Here is a 15,569-nt window from a genome sequence, read left to right on the forward strand (position 1 = left end):
AATGTTTTTAAGTTATTGGAGTCGCTTTTCTCGAGGTTCGGGATTTGATGCGATCGTGCAAATTCTTCTTGCTAACTTGAACGGTATATTTATTTTAGTATGTTTTGGGTGGCAGGAGGAGAGCAGAAGATATTGTTTTGAATTCGTTGGTTTGAAGATGATGTCGGTTTCAATTTCAGTATCTCATTTTACGATTAAGATATCCAGAGAGGGTAACTGTTTGTGGTTGTATTCTATTGTGAACTGGATACTGTGGTTAATGCTGTTGATTAAGTCTTTAAATTCTGAGAGTTGCTCAAGGTTATATAGCCACAGAATGAAACAGTTATCCAGGTAGCGTCTCCAGCTAGTGAGTAAGTATTTTTGGAAGTTGTCTCCAAATATCAGTCAAATGTGCTCGTATATTTGCACTTTTAAGTATGTCATGACAACAAACAACTGGAACGGCTGATGACTGTTCTCCACAGGGAAGTCAACTAGGCAAAACAACAAACTTGACTACCAGAAAAATAAGATGCCATCAGAATTTCAACGAATCAAAAATCGGATCCGTTCACGGAAAAAAATTATAACTACATTGGAGTAAAAAGAAAACTCCGTTACAGGCAAAATCCTTGTACACGACGAAAAAGAATCGCAGAAACTAACAAAAACCTTTTTTATTATCTTCATTTCACCTTTGTTTTTCTCACTCTTAACTCAGTATGACCGAAGCTTTGGTGAACCACTTTTCTTACACTATTGAATTTTGCGCATTTAAACAAGATGATCCACATTTTTTATATTATCGAATGTTGTAAATCATATTTAATATTATTGAATCTTTTAAACTTATTTTTCGCAATTTAAAGTTTTTACCATTGATAAACAAAAAATATTGTTGAAACTAGATTGGTATGTATGTAAATAAATTTATTTAAAAGCAAGTAGAAGTTTTTTAAAATTGATGTGCATTTTCAACAACAAATTTTCCTATTTATATATATATATATATATATATATATTCAAATTATATGTATATATATATAATCAAGTTATATGTAAACTTTTTGTAAAAGTTTCTACCGATAATGGTTCTCTTTCCATACCGAAACTACTTGGTAAAATTTATTAATTATTAAATTAATAATTCTTTACCCTTATATTTGTAATGAATTTTTCACTCCCGTATAACAAACTGCAGTTTACTTTCTGCGGTACGATCTTGTGACGCACATTGTAATCCTGGAGGGAAAATACGAATTCACTCGTCTATATAAATTTGGATGTGCTGACTATCTTCTGTTATTTCCGATGGCGTTTGGTCGGGATGCAAAGGGTAGGTTCCTAGCATTTTCAAATTTATAGATAATCGAAATATTATGCTGAGAACGGAATTGAATTTGTATAATTCTAATCCAGAAACGCGTTCATAATTAATCGAAGACTGTTTGATTTCGTTATTTTTCCTTCTTTTTGCCTATGTGAGTCACACATATTATTATCTGTGGAGTAATATCTCTAGTAAAACGGAATGAGCTGTCTTTGGCTGCTATTTCTAAATTTTAGGTATGTGGAGAAGCAACTTGTTGCTTAACCCTTAACTATACTTATATATATCTATATATATCTATATATATATATATATATATAGGTAGTTAGAGATTCGCTCCATGTGCGATTGTTTATGCAATGAACTACACTGGTAAGAAGAGATGTATTAGCTGAACATAATAAGCTAATTCACACAGTTAGTTCGAAATCAATACTGCTGTATTTCGCCTCTTCCGTCTTTAATGTAATGATTAAGGCAGGTGTTCAAATCTATTAAAGTCAAGTATTCTATATTATCCTTTTTTTTCCCTCTGGTATCTATTGAGCAATAAATTCTTTGAATGTATTCAATATCAAAAGAATCTCGTTTCAACTTGTGAATATATATGATTAGTATTGTTTACATCATCGATAAAGAAGAGTATTTTTATTGACATATAGCTAGCGATTTATATAACAAAACAGTGGGTGTACTTCCACACAGGAAAAAATATAGGAAAATTTGTTGTTGAAAATGCACCTGAATTTCAAAAATGTGTAATTGTTTTTAAATAAATTTATTTACATACAAACCAAACTTGTTTTAACAATATTTTTTGTTTATCAATGGTAAAAATTTTGAATTGCGAAGTAGAAAAACATTTTAAAAAAGATTCAATGTTTACGAGATTCAATAATATCAAATATGATTTACAACATTCGATAATATGAAAAATGTGGATCATCTTGTTTAAATGCACAAAATTTAATAGTGTATGAAGTGATCGATAAGAAATATGGATCACCAAATGTTCAGTTATACTGAGTTAAGAGGGAGAAAAACAAAGGAGAAATGAAGATTATAATAAGAGGTTTTTGTTATATCTGGTTAAGTAAAAAGTAAGCAACGTTTTGAACCATGAAGAATTTGTACCGGATTTTTGCAGAGTTTTGAACTTTTTTAAAACATTTTTTAATCTTTGTCTGATAATACAGACATAGACTTGCCCAAATGCATCAATAATTCAACATTGATTATTTTTCACCGTTGTTACAATCATCTGTAACCGAGTTGATCGTGAATTTCGTTTGTGCGAAAGGCTAGTCAAAGTTGTATTTGTTATTAATTGTTGCGTCTTAAGGCACTTGTTTTTGCTACCTTACAGCAGTTTTGTTAACGCTGTCCCCCTTGTTTGACAGGAGAAGCGCTGTTAAATTGGAGAGAATTAGCTACTCAGACCTGTCGTCGTCTGAGGAGGAACTGGTGAGGTGTCCAGACGAAAGAGATAGAGACGGAAAGGAGGAGTTTCGCAGAGGCAGTGAGACGGCAGTCTGAAGATGTGTGTTTCGAAATAATTGAAAGATTCCAAGAAATGATGAAAAGGGAGAACAATGTCAAGGTATCCCCTCCCAGGGAAACTACTGAAACGACAGCCAAAAGAACGGTGTTGTAAAGAACATAGAACGTAAGACAACATCGGATAGAGGTGGCTACGAGAGCTGAAGTGGAAAGGGCTCTGCTACCCAGCTAGAGGGAGAACGTCTGCAATGATGGAGGTGCAGTTTTCGTCTGATGCTGTGGCCAGACAGCATGCTGTTACTCTCCTCAAGACGGAAGAGGTGGTCTTTCTAACCATTTACCTAGGAAGATGTGCTTCTCGAGTTAGGGTAGATGAGATCCCTCCTGAGGTGGATGTTGCTTGGCTGGTAGCCGCCACCCTACTTGGTATGGAGGACCAGATTGTGGTCCTCCAGGCAAAAAGAGTGCCAACAAGAAATTGGCAAGGGGTGGGCCTTGAAATAGTGAACAAGGCCTCCCCAGGAGATCTAGAAAGGATGGTATAGATCATCACGATCGACGGGGATATCAAGTTAAGAGTCATGGCGGAGAGCAGGACGCCCAGGTGTTTTAAATGTGGGGAGAAAGGCCACATTAAGGCAGATTGCCCACCGCCCAGTGCAAAGGAACCAAAAAAGCGAGGAGGAGCCTGGGAAGCAAGAAGAGCAGGAATGGGCACAAGCTAAAAGAAGGAGGAAAACTCAAAAAAGGTCTGAGGAAACAAATGTGAATCCCCACTCTACTCCCTCCCAATCCCATGCTTTCACACCCTCCCTCTGCAGTCACCAATTCTTCACCTGCCCCTCCTAACACAGACAATAACACAAGCAGACAGGTGCCCGACCCCACCCAAATGTTTTGGTTTAAAGGAAAACTGTGGAACAAAAACATTGGACATAGTTATAAGTTGTGAAGAAAAAGTACAAAAAGTGTAAATGAAGTGGCTCGGATGTGGGGTAGAGTGGCTTCATGCCATTGCATTATTCATTTTTCCATTTTTCCCATTTGTTTGTCTTTTTTTTTTGTCCCCACTTATATGTTTTTATATGTCCCTCTCTGTTTAGCCTCCTGTGGACAATAAAGAAATTGTTGTTACAATCATCTGAACCGACTTTTTCGTGCGTCGTTAGAGAGGTTAGTGGAGGATTGTTGAATTGAAATTATATTTGTTATTAATTGTTATGTGCCGAGACACTTGTCTTTGCTGCTTTACGGCTGTTTTGTTAACGCTGTCTCCCTTGTTTGAAATGGGGAAGTGCATTACTTGTGTCTTCATGATGTATGAAGATTTGAATTCTTCAGACGTAACGACTCTGAAAAATAATTACTGAGAAGTTTGGATATTGCTAACCAAAAGATGGAAAAAGTGAGAGTGGAAAAAACATGTATTTTGCAACTGCGGCTGGTGTAACAAGAGAAAAGATTTGTTTTAAGAAGGTGGAGTTAAGCAAGTACAGGGAAATCCTGCGAAGGAAAGGGCACGAAGTAAAAGTGAGCTCTCCTAGTGACAGAACGGTCGACACCACAACGGTGGGCGAGGATGTGGTATTAAGAGTTATAGTGGAGGACAGGAAGTCCGGTGGCTATAAATGTGGCCAGAAAGGCCACATAAGAAAAGAGTGCCTTCCCCCGACCACAAAGACACCAGCAGTACAAGCCCGAAGGAAAATTGCACCTCCACCTCCTTCAATGACAAGTGGTATAGGAGGGAGCGTGGAAAAGCCCGGTTAGGTGGATGGCAAGGAGGCACAAATGGAGGAAGAGAAAACAGAATGGAAGGCAGAAAAAGCGAAAAAGAGAACTTTATCCCCCATCCTCCTCCCCACCCTATCCCTGCAGACACCAACCCTCACCCTACCCCACAAGACACTGATACTATAGCTACACACAGGAGCCCCACCCTGTGAAAACAAGTTACATTGTTTTCTACAGTGAGCCATTCATTGGGTTGTGCGAGGAAATAAGCAATCAGTACGAGGCGATGAAAGTCGATATTGAAAGGTGTGAGGGTGTGTCCTCGCATGTTAACTGCGCATTTATAAACAGAAAGAACTCGCAAAGATTAAGTGAGGATTACGGGACAAATATCATTACTCCACAAAAATTAATTGATACCAGGAGACTGCAGTCAACGGTAAGCTATCATGAACTTTTAAAAGAATTTAACATAAACATATTAAGTGATTATTAATTGTTTTTAAAAGTTTCAATGAGGTCACTTGGATTTAGACTGACTTGGATTTAGACTGACTTGTTCATGAATGTTGCTTGTGCGTCGTTAGAGAATTTAGTGAAGGATTGTTGAATTGAAATTATATTTTTTATAAATTGTTGTTTCTTGTGACACTTGTTTTTGCTACCTTACGGCAGCTTTGTCTAAAATGTCTCGAAATCTCCCATTAAGCTGTGTGTGTGTGTGTGTGTGTGTGTGAACACAAACACATACGTGCGCGTGCATGTATTGAAAAGAAAAACTTGTTTGAACAACTTTAGCAATGTCAAAAGGATGCTACCCACAAGAAATGTGGAATAAAGCTAAAAATATGGTTTGAAAATATAAAAAGAAACAAAAAATAGTCGAAGTGCTTAAGAATGGAGACACTGAATAAATTTATAAACTTAAAAAAAAAAGATGTATATGAGCCAGTTGTATAACATCTGAATCCAAAGAACGGCATTGGCTGCTCAAGAATGTAATTCTAAGATGAAGAAAGACATTCAGGAAAACCTCAGCAAAATGTGAGACAAAACTTAAACATTTTTCATTATAAACTCTAATAAAGGAATTTGTAAAACAGAAGCTAATAACAGGAAAATTTGCATCAAGAGATAATGTTATCGTAGATAAAGATAGTAAAGTAATGAAAGTTAAAATTGTGTTAGGGAAAAATAAGAATAAACCTGGAGAGAGGATATGTGATTGATGAGGTCGGGAATAGCGATGAAAGGACTTTGAAAAACCAAGCTGATTGATTGTAACCAATTGACAAATAAAAATTATTAGGTGAAATAGGACAAGTACGTATGCTTATTAGTGTGATATAAGACAACAGAAAGGCGGCGAACTGGCAGAAACGTTAGCACGCCGGGCGAAATGCGTTACGTTCTTAGTTCAAATTCCACCGAGGTCGACTTTGCCTTTCATTCTTTTGGGGTCGATTAAATAAGTACCAGTTACGCACTGGGGTCGATATAATCGACTTAATCCGTTTGTCTGTCCTTGTTTGTCCTCTCTGTGTTTAGCCCCTTGTGGGTAGTAAAGAAATAGATATAAGACAACAGAAAATATAAACACTAGGGAAAATCTGAAAAACAATAGAAGTCCTAGAACAGGTGACATAGCAACAGAACGTAGAATGAGTTGGTTACATTGTTTTTAAACTAAAATATGGAACTAAAATTTATCACCGAATAATTGAAATCGACTTTGATTCCATTACCAAAAACGGATACAATGCAATATAAAAATAACGAGATAAATGCACTAATATTTAGTAAAATTCTAAGATAATTGCTCATCAAATTAAAGTTGAAAATGACACAGTTGCCATGGCAAGTTATAGCTAATGATGATGGAAATGAAAATTCCTCGACGTTTTATAGAATTATTATAGTCACTTTTTACTCATCAAAAGGTATCTCTCAAAATTATTGTGAACTTCATATGGCGTACGACAAGAATGTAACCTGGCGCCATATTTTGAAAGTATAGTTAAAATCGGTCGCCTATATTCGATATACGGCAATATTGTTCTTGTTGCTGGTAGCTGAGAAAAATTTAGGATTTTCTTAAAGAACGTAAAAGAATAAAGAAGTTAAAGAATATGTTTTATGACTAATTTTAACAAAGCTGAATCAATGGTTATGTCAGGAACATAAGAACATCACTTCTGAAGTGGTTGGTAAATATGATAATGGCTGGCTGAAATACTATTTTAGAAGTATTATTACAAATCAAGTAGCAAGGTGGCAGGATCGTTAGCGCATCGGACAAAATACTTAGCGGCATGTCTTCTGGCTTTTTTTTTTTTTTTTGTTCTGAGTTCAAATTCCACCGAGGGCGACTTTGACGTTCATCCTTTCGGGATTACTAAAAAAAGTATTCAGTTGGTCACTGGGAACGATGTAATCGACTACTTCTTTCTCAAGTTGCTGGCTTTATTTCAAACTTTGAAACCAAAGGCTGTGATTTGACTGAATAGTTAACATACAGGATAAAATGCTAAACAACAATTCTTCTTTCTGCGTGGTCTTAAAAGTTGTTGGTCTGGTCTGCAGTAGGGAGTGATTGAGTTGATGAATGAAAACATTGTTCTTGGTCTGCATGTAGAAGTAACTGAACAACACCTGCGAATATTTAACAGATTTTATTATTGCACATAAAGACAAACTGTGTTAGCCTTTTACAGATAACAATAGCAATAATTACATGCTGGGAGAGATACTGCTTCGAGTTTACGGCAAGCTATTGATACGGTAATCTGCGGCCGGTCCAGCATAACTAGAAACAATTGTACTATATTTGTGGCGACCAATGTTCTTGTCATCTGTTGCACTATCTGTCTTAGTCGTCTGACTGGTTAAAATATATACCGAGCAGTTTTTATAGGGGACCGGAAGTCAAATTCTAGATTGTTCAAAAAAACTGTCGCTATCGCTTCACGTTGATTAATCGGGTAATAGACTTATCACGTGAAACCATGATGGTTTGTTCGTGATGTCTAATGGCTTATCCTGGACTTCGGTTTCGAATGCCCGCAACACTTCTGTTGCTCAAGTTACGCCGAAATCGACTTTGCCTTTCATCTTTTTGGGGTCGATAAAATAAATACCAACTGAAAACAAGGATCGATGTAATCGACATACACCCTCCCCTTAAAATTACTGGTACTATGCCAAAATTTAAAACAATTATTACAAATCAATGTAATAATTAACAGATAAGAGATAAATAAAAAATTGCAACAGCAATTTTTTTTATATTTGATTGTTTTTCACCGGGAATGTTGTCATAGAATAATGTTTTTGTGTAAAGTTTGCTTGCCAACATAACATGGCAGTCTTGGTTTAGGACGAGTGTTGCTGTAATTTAACCCCAGGAGACATCGTCTCCAGCTGGCTGTATGACACGATCTGTGTCCTTATATTTCCGAACAAGGGAATCTAGCGCCCCCACTCAGCTCAAAACAATATCTGTGTATCGCGATTTCCGAGTTATTTCCCTCTATCAGCACAGAATAATTGCCCGGTTAGAGGTTAATTCTTTATTCCAAGCACAAGGCCCAAACCCAGAGGGGACATATATAGACATGCAGCTGACAAACAACAAGTGAAAATGAATAAATATAATACAAAGACATGAGACAACCATCTCGGCCTCACTCCGAGACGAAACCGTGATCTCCCTTTTCCTTTCAACCCTACATTTCAGCGAAAACGTTTTTATACAATTAAATAAAGCGTTCTTACAGTATTTTTCTGGGTTTTTTTCCCTTTCTGTATCGTTCTTTTTCTTAAACGATCTCTTCGTGCTTCTGGGGACACCTCGCTTTCATGTGTCCCCGTACTCCGCAGTGGTAGCAGATGGGAGGTCTTCCCTCTACTACCACTCTCAATTTTACATCCCCGGGCAATACAATCTCTTCTGTGATTTTATGCAAATCCGGTAAACTGATTTGGACCGTCACCTCGAGGCCGTATCCCCATTAGTTTACCTCTGTAGTTCTTGTAACCATTAAGAATTCTAGTTTATTCCTCCGTATTGAAGAGAATGGCTGCCACCAGCCACGCCTCATCGATCTCTGGGGGAACTCTGGCTGTACGTTTGCCACAGTAGGTTGGCAGTAGTGTCCACTCTGACGACCTCAACGGCACAGCGGAGTACTTTATCGCATTCTGTTCGGTCGCGAACCGAACCTCCACTGTGCCGTACTTCTTTCCTCTAGTATAAAATGTCGTGAGTTCCTTTACGTCCTTTAGGCTTTCCTTCACTGCTTCCACCGTAGCTATTTCTACCTTTTTAGTTGCTGTGGACAGCGTTCCATAGACTGTCTTTTTCGTCGTCTTCTCTGTCACTTCTTTAGGCGGCGTCAGCCACAGGCTGGTACCCTCCTTTGCGATGAGTTCGTTAAACTCCTTCAATCTTTTCTCCTCAAATTTCACATCTCTCACTTATAACACATCCGCAGTCAAACCCTTTCTGGTTGCTGCAGCATAGCTACCGACTAGTTGGGTCTCCAGTTTTGGGTTTGTTACAACTTCACCCATAAATGAGGAAGAAAACAATTAAGCAAAAATAACAATTCAATTAATTAACAGTAGGTACGAAAGACCTTCTACAAGCATCAACAAAACGATTTGCATGTATACTCAAACACAAACTTCACTCAACTCAGGGTTCCAGGTCGCTTGTCGCCATTGTTCGGCTAGAGATGAATTTTTTTATTACGATAATATGTATCGAATACAGGAGGAACATAACAGGACAATACAAACAAAAAAATGTTATGAGTTCGAATGAGCCTTACATTTTAAAAATTGATGATAATATATATATATATATAATATATATATATATATATATAATATATATATATATATATATACTATATATGTTGACTTTTTTTTTATTTCAAAGGGGAAATACACAAGGCAGCCTGAAAGGCCCAGCGGCTATCCTTTCTTTTTCCAATGTTAAGTCGGGTTACTAGCACCCACCTTTCTCATCACAGCCTTCCATCGTTTCTCGAAGATACTTCGCGACACGATTCTCCTCTCCAGCCGTATCTTGCTTTATATATGGTATCTGAAGTAAAGTAGCAAACCAGAGCCGATGAAGGATCCCGTCACGAATCCTTGCAGTCTATTCCTCCATACACACTCTTTCAACACTGCTACTGTACAGAGAAAACATGCCTTACCTTCCTTTGAGAGTCTAGTTGGCGATACATTCTTTATTATAGACTCAAGCGATAGCTGTACTCTCCCCAGATGCGACAACACGTGTTCAACGTAAATTATCAAGCTTGACAGCTGTCGACATTGTACAAAAGCGTGCTGGATGGTTTCATCGTCCAGCCCACATCTTGGACATGGTAGCACTGACATTCCCTGCCTAGATAACTTCTCGCGAACAGGGAAAGCGTTCCTGTAACACTACCAAGTCAGGGACTTTTGGTAATTATCCAAGTACCTTGGCCTGAAAGTTTTTCGAAACAGGCTGGCAAGTTGCTTCTCATCCAACCCCAGAGCCGCTCCTAGGACGTCATCGTTTTTAAACTCTACCAGCCCTTTATACAAAACCGAGGTGGTATTCCCACTACCAGCCTTGCCCGTCTTGTGGATAAGCATGAATGCCTGACGACACTCATTTTGCCATTCTGTCAGATTACGTCTTTTAATAAAACCGGGTTGGAATCTCTCCAAAGAGGCTGGTCGCGGAAAGAATTCCTCTGCCAGTGAATTTCACATCTTATCACCTTCCAGATAGTGCCAGAGATGCCTCAGCCTCAACGCATGTCTGCGCATCATTAGCCACGGCATCCCTAACCCACTCTTTAGCGGTTCCTGTCAGCAAAAGGAGCACCTCACAAATGGCTTTCCTCCCTTCCACAAAAAGCGGAAAAGGACGCGTTACAACTTGCTTAGCCACGATATCGATGCAAGGGACTACGGTCAGGCGGTCGGTGATGACAAATGCAATAAACACTTGTACCACCTCCGCCTTCCTTTCAAGTCCGGACTAGAGCCTCCACATTGTCTGCCACATTGCTCCAATTTTTCTCCGTCTTAGAGTCCGGTCCAAACCAAATTCCAAGCAACTTAACAGGGCTATCTGTCCAGTGATCCACGGTACTGGACGATATCGATTTGCACCTCCAGGTGCCGAGGCACAAGCCGATGGACTTGTCCTTGTTAACTTTTGCCCCTGCCACCGCCTCATATCCTTTGAAAGCGTCCTCTACACAAGGTAGCTGCGCTTCATTGGACACAATGAAGGTGACGTCATCTACATAAGTAGAGACCAACTTACCGCATCCGATTTCATTGGGGGTGCATCCCACATTCTCCAACTTCTGCAGCAATGGCTCAGGATCCAACACGTACAGAAGCGGAGACAAGGGACACCCTCGACGAACTGAGCACTTGATCGAAAACGGCTCCGACAGGTAGCCGTTTATCTGAACTGTGGATTGGATGCCGCTATACATGGCGGAGATCCACCTATGGAAGTCCGGGTCCAGCCCTGCCGCTTCGAAGACGGTCGCCAGATACTGGTGGTCTACCCTATCAAACGCTTTACTTTGGTCTAAATGGACTATTGCCCCACCTTTGCCAGTTAATTTACCCAATCTGTCTAAGGTGTAGCGTATAAGGGGAAGATTGTCTTGGATAACCTACCTGTGATGGTGCATGTCTGCGCCTTCCCTACAATTTTCTCCACAACACGCGTCAACCTTTTGGTTAACACCTTGGCCAAAATCTTTAACTCCACGTTAAGTAGTGTTATGGGCCTATAATTACAAATATTATCCCCCTTGCTCGGATCCTTGTGGATCAGAGTCACCACTCTCCGACTCACAGAGCCGGGAATCTGTTGCCGGTTTATGTTGCCGGTTTATGTAGACACCTGCCAGCAAGTTCCAGAACAAGTCCAGTATACTACGATAAAACTCATAGGGTAGACCATCCAGTCCCGGCGACTTGTCCCCAGCGCATTGGTCAAGAAGGGCTCTGTCCCTGAAAAGAATGGCGGAGGTGGCACAGGTGTTTATTGCGTCCGCCATCACCTACCGCCTGACCGTTGTCCCTTACACCGACTCGTGGCTAAGCAAGTTGGAGCGCCTCCTTTTCCGCTTGTTCTGGAAGGGAGGAAAGCCACTTGCGAGGCGCTCCGTTTGCTGCCAGGAACCGCTAAAGGGTGGGTTAGGGATGCCGTGGCTAATGATGCGTAGACATGCGTTGAGGCTGAGGCATCTCTGGCGCTACCTGGAAGGTGATAAGATGTGAAATTCGCTGTTAGAGGAATTCTTTCCGCTACCAGCCTCCTTGGAGAAATTCCAACCCGGTTTTATTAAAAGACGTCATCTGACAGAATGGCAAAATGAGTGTCGTCAGGCATTCATGCTTATCCACAAGTCGGGAAAGCCTGGTAGTGGGAATACCACCTCGGTTTTGTATAAAGGGCTGGTAGAGTTTAAAAACGATGACGTCCTAGGAGCGGCTCTGGGGTTGGATGAGAAGCAACTTGCCAGCCTGTTTCGAAAAACTTTCAGGCCAAGGTACTTGGATAATTACCAAAAGTCCCTGACTTGGTAGTGTTACAGGAACGCTTTCCCTGTTCGCGAGAAGTTATCTAGGCAGGGAATGTCAGTGCTACCATGTCCAAGATGTGGGCTGGACGATGAAACCATCCAGCACGCTTTTGTACAATGCCAGCTGCATTCTGGCTTGATAATTTACACTGGACACGTGTTGTCACACCTAGGCAGAATACAGCTATCAGCTGAGTCTATAATAGAGATTGTGCCGCCAACTGGACTATCAAAGGAAGGTGAGACATGTTTTCTCTGTTCAGTTGCTGTGTTGAAAGAGTGTGTATGGAAGACCAGATTGCAAGGACACGTGACGGGATCCTTCATCTCTGGCCCTGGTTTGCTGACATACTTCAGATATCATCTGAAGAACAAGATAGGGCTGGAGAGCAGATGACTGTCGCGAAGTGTGTTCGAGAAAAGATGGAAGGCTGTGGTAAGAAAGGTGAGTGCAAGTGACCCTGATTAATCCTCATGGGAAAAGAAAAGGTATAGTCGCTAGGCTTTTCAGCCCATCAGGTTAATCCGCCCAAAAAAACAAAAAGTCAAATTTTAATTATATATTAATCAATATTTTTAAAGACTAAGTATCATGCGAACTCATAATAACAATAATTGTTTGTATTGTGTTTTGTCTCCTCTGAGTGTTTACCTACTTTTTAGTTTCAAGTATACCTGGTTACGGCATAACTTCATGCTTATATATCAGTGGTACAGGTTGCAAAGCTGAGCCAGTATACAAGCTGTTGACTAAGTAGGTAGCGGTATGAAGTTTTAGATCAGCTATCTTTATCTATACCAACCGATTCTAATAGGTTGGTATAGATAAAGATAGCTGATCTAAAACTATAGCAAGGAATACATAAGTTACTCAATGAATTGATCCAATGTACCAGACATGAATCAAACAGCAAACATTCTTAGTTAAAATGGAATAGATACAGTATGTGAATCAATGTAAGCGACCTACAATAACTTTATCACAAGCCGGAGCAAGTTGACATACTGTGTCAACGTGCCCCTGTTTATATGTGTCAACTTGCCCCGACCCCATTTCTCTCGTAAATGTAAACACTGAGAGAAAACCACTAGAGTTTCGCAAGAATCCATTTGTATAGCGTCGTGAGAGATATTTTACTAACTCCTTAAGGTTTAATACACATAATGCAGTCTTAAACAATATCCAAAATAACTAATTATCAAAAATGTCGAAAATAACTTACCAAGTGGAAAATTCCAATGGTGTCCGCGTGTAGCAGACAAACTCTCACAACGGCGACGAAATCAAATGAGGGGGAAGCTTATATTAACATCACTACTATGAGGTCATTAAATCGTCCGGAAGTAGTTTCGATTTTCTCGAGAGAAAATGTGTCAACTTGCCCCTGTAGTCAACTTGCCCCGGTCTCCTCTACTCGCGAAAACAGTGACAGTTGGAGAAACAATGATGAAAGTGTGGGTAGGGAGCAGAATCACTCGTTGCAATAAATGTGGCCAAAAACGTCACATTCGAGCGGACTGCCCTCTGAAAACTAAGCCAACCCAGGATAGAGCAGAGAAAGAACCGGAAAGGATAGATGAAAGAAATGAGGAAGACGGCTAGCAAGATACGGGAAGGAAACAGTGGAAGAGGAAAAAGAACAGCTTAAGTGAAACCCAGCCCGTACCCACCCCACCTATTCACCTCCGACACAAAAAAGAAAAAAAGAACAGCAGTCACACAAAAAAAGACGCAAAATGACCTTCCTAGTTGTTTTGTTTGCGCTTTATTGAAAGGTGTAAGAAAATGATGTGGTAGATAAGCTATTGTAATGGAAAATGGAAAAGTGATAGACATGAAGGGAATGGGAAAAAAATGGTTGTAGGCGCTTGAGTGCCAGAACAGAATGAAAATAATAAGAGACTGCAAAGAAAACGTGGAATACAGAATGAAGTATCTATTTCTTTACTACCCACAAGGGGCTAAACACAGAGAGGACAAACAAGGACAGACAAACGGACTAAGTCGATTATATCGACCCCAGTGCGTAACTGGTACTTAATTTATCGACCCCGAAAGGATGAAAGGCAAAGTCGACCTCGGCGGAATTTGAACTCAGAACGTAACGGCAGCCAAAATACTGCTAAGCATTCCGGCTGGCGTGCTAACGTTTCTGCCAGCTCGCCGCCCTTACAGAATGAAGTATCGGACGGAATAGATTATGATAAATTACTGGACCTATATGGTATTAACTTTAATTGGATATGAAAGGACGATGATGATGATGCTGAGGTGGAGTAAGTGGCACATTCTTCATATATCATTATCATGCATCATTCATATTCTCATAATTTTATTTTGTTATATGTCCCCACGTCTTGTGTTGTCCCCTCTGTGTATGATATTTTTATCGTAATAAAGAGTTAACCTCTAGCCGAACAATTATTCTGTGCTGATGAAGAGAAATAACCCAGAAATCGCGGTACACAGATATTGTTTTGAGCTGAGTTGGGGTGCTAGATACCCTTGTTCGAAAAAAAATAAGGACACAGATCGTATCGTATAGCCAGTTGGAGACGATGTCTCCTGAGGCTAAATTACGACAGCATTTGTCCTATACCAGGACTGCCATGTTATGTTGGCAAACAATCTTTACTCCAAAGTACTGTTGCTGAATATCTCTCGTTGTGAGATTTTAAAGTAGTAATTTTCTAATGTTTTTGTGTTGTTAATTTTCGGAATTGTTAAAGCGTCCAACAAAACGCCTTGTCCCAGTTTTTGTCCAGGTGCTTTACGTTCTGAGCTCAAACACTGTTGATGTGAACTTTGCCTTTCATCCTTCCAGTAATAGTTGAAGAATCAGTTGAAGAATGCTCGTCAAATTTCTGACCTTTTTCCTAATTGTTTTTGAATGATCATTGCATAAGCAATATTCTTTTCTACTCTAGACACAAGGCCTAGAATTTGGTGGGAGGGAGCCAGTCGATTAGATCGAACCCAGTACGCAACTGGTACTTAATTTATCGACTCCGAAAGGATGAAAGGCAAAGTCGACCTCGGCGGAAGTTCTATGTTCAAATTCCGCCGAGGTCGACTTTGCCTTTCATTCTTTCGGGGTCGATAAATTAAGTACCAGTTGCATCCTGGGGTCGACCTAATCGACTGCCCCCCTCCTCAAAAATTTCGGGCTTTGTGCTTAGAGTAGAAAAGATTATTGCATAAGCAATATTGACAAAGATTCTCCTCTCTCAATCCATAATTTTCTGAGTGTTTTCTTCCCTTTTCTGTCGACCCTCTCCTCCTTTTCTTTTCCTCTATATCTATCTATCCTTCTCTCTCTCTCTCTCTCTCTCTCTCTCCTCTCTCTCTCTCTCTCTCTCTCTCTCTCTCTCTATCTATCTCTATCTATCTATCTCTCGCTTAC

The 15,569-nt window shown here is 39.9% G+C and overlaps 1 protein-coding gene across 3 annotated transcripts in view; it reads left to right on the plus strand.

The window, feature by feature from the left end:
- LOC115219065 overlaps nt 1–15,569 on the plus strand; it is a 115,702-nt gene that overhangs the window by 33,638 nt on the left and 66,495 nt on the right. The window contains exon 1 of one of the 3 annotated variants that reach the window (XM_029789126.2): nt 4,824–4,985. The exons of the other annotated variants lie outside the window; for them this stretch is intronic. The gene's annotated coding sequence lies outside the window, so the exon portion shown is untranslated. Of the gene's footprint in view, nt 1–4,823; nt 4,986–15,569 lie in introns of those variants that run through there. 3 annotated transcript variants of the gene reach the window in all.

This window comes from Octopus sinensis, linkage group LG14 (assembly GCF_006345805.1).
Source record: "Octopus sinensis linkage group LG14, ASM634580v1, whole genome shotgun sequence".
Classification (NCBI taxonomy): Eukaryota; Metazoa; Mollusca; class Cephalopoda; order Octopoda; family Octopodidae; genus Octopus; species Octopus sinensis.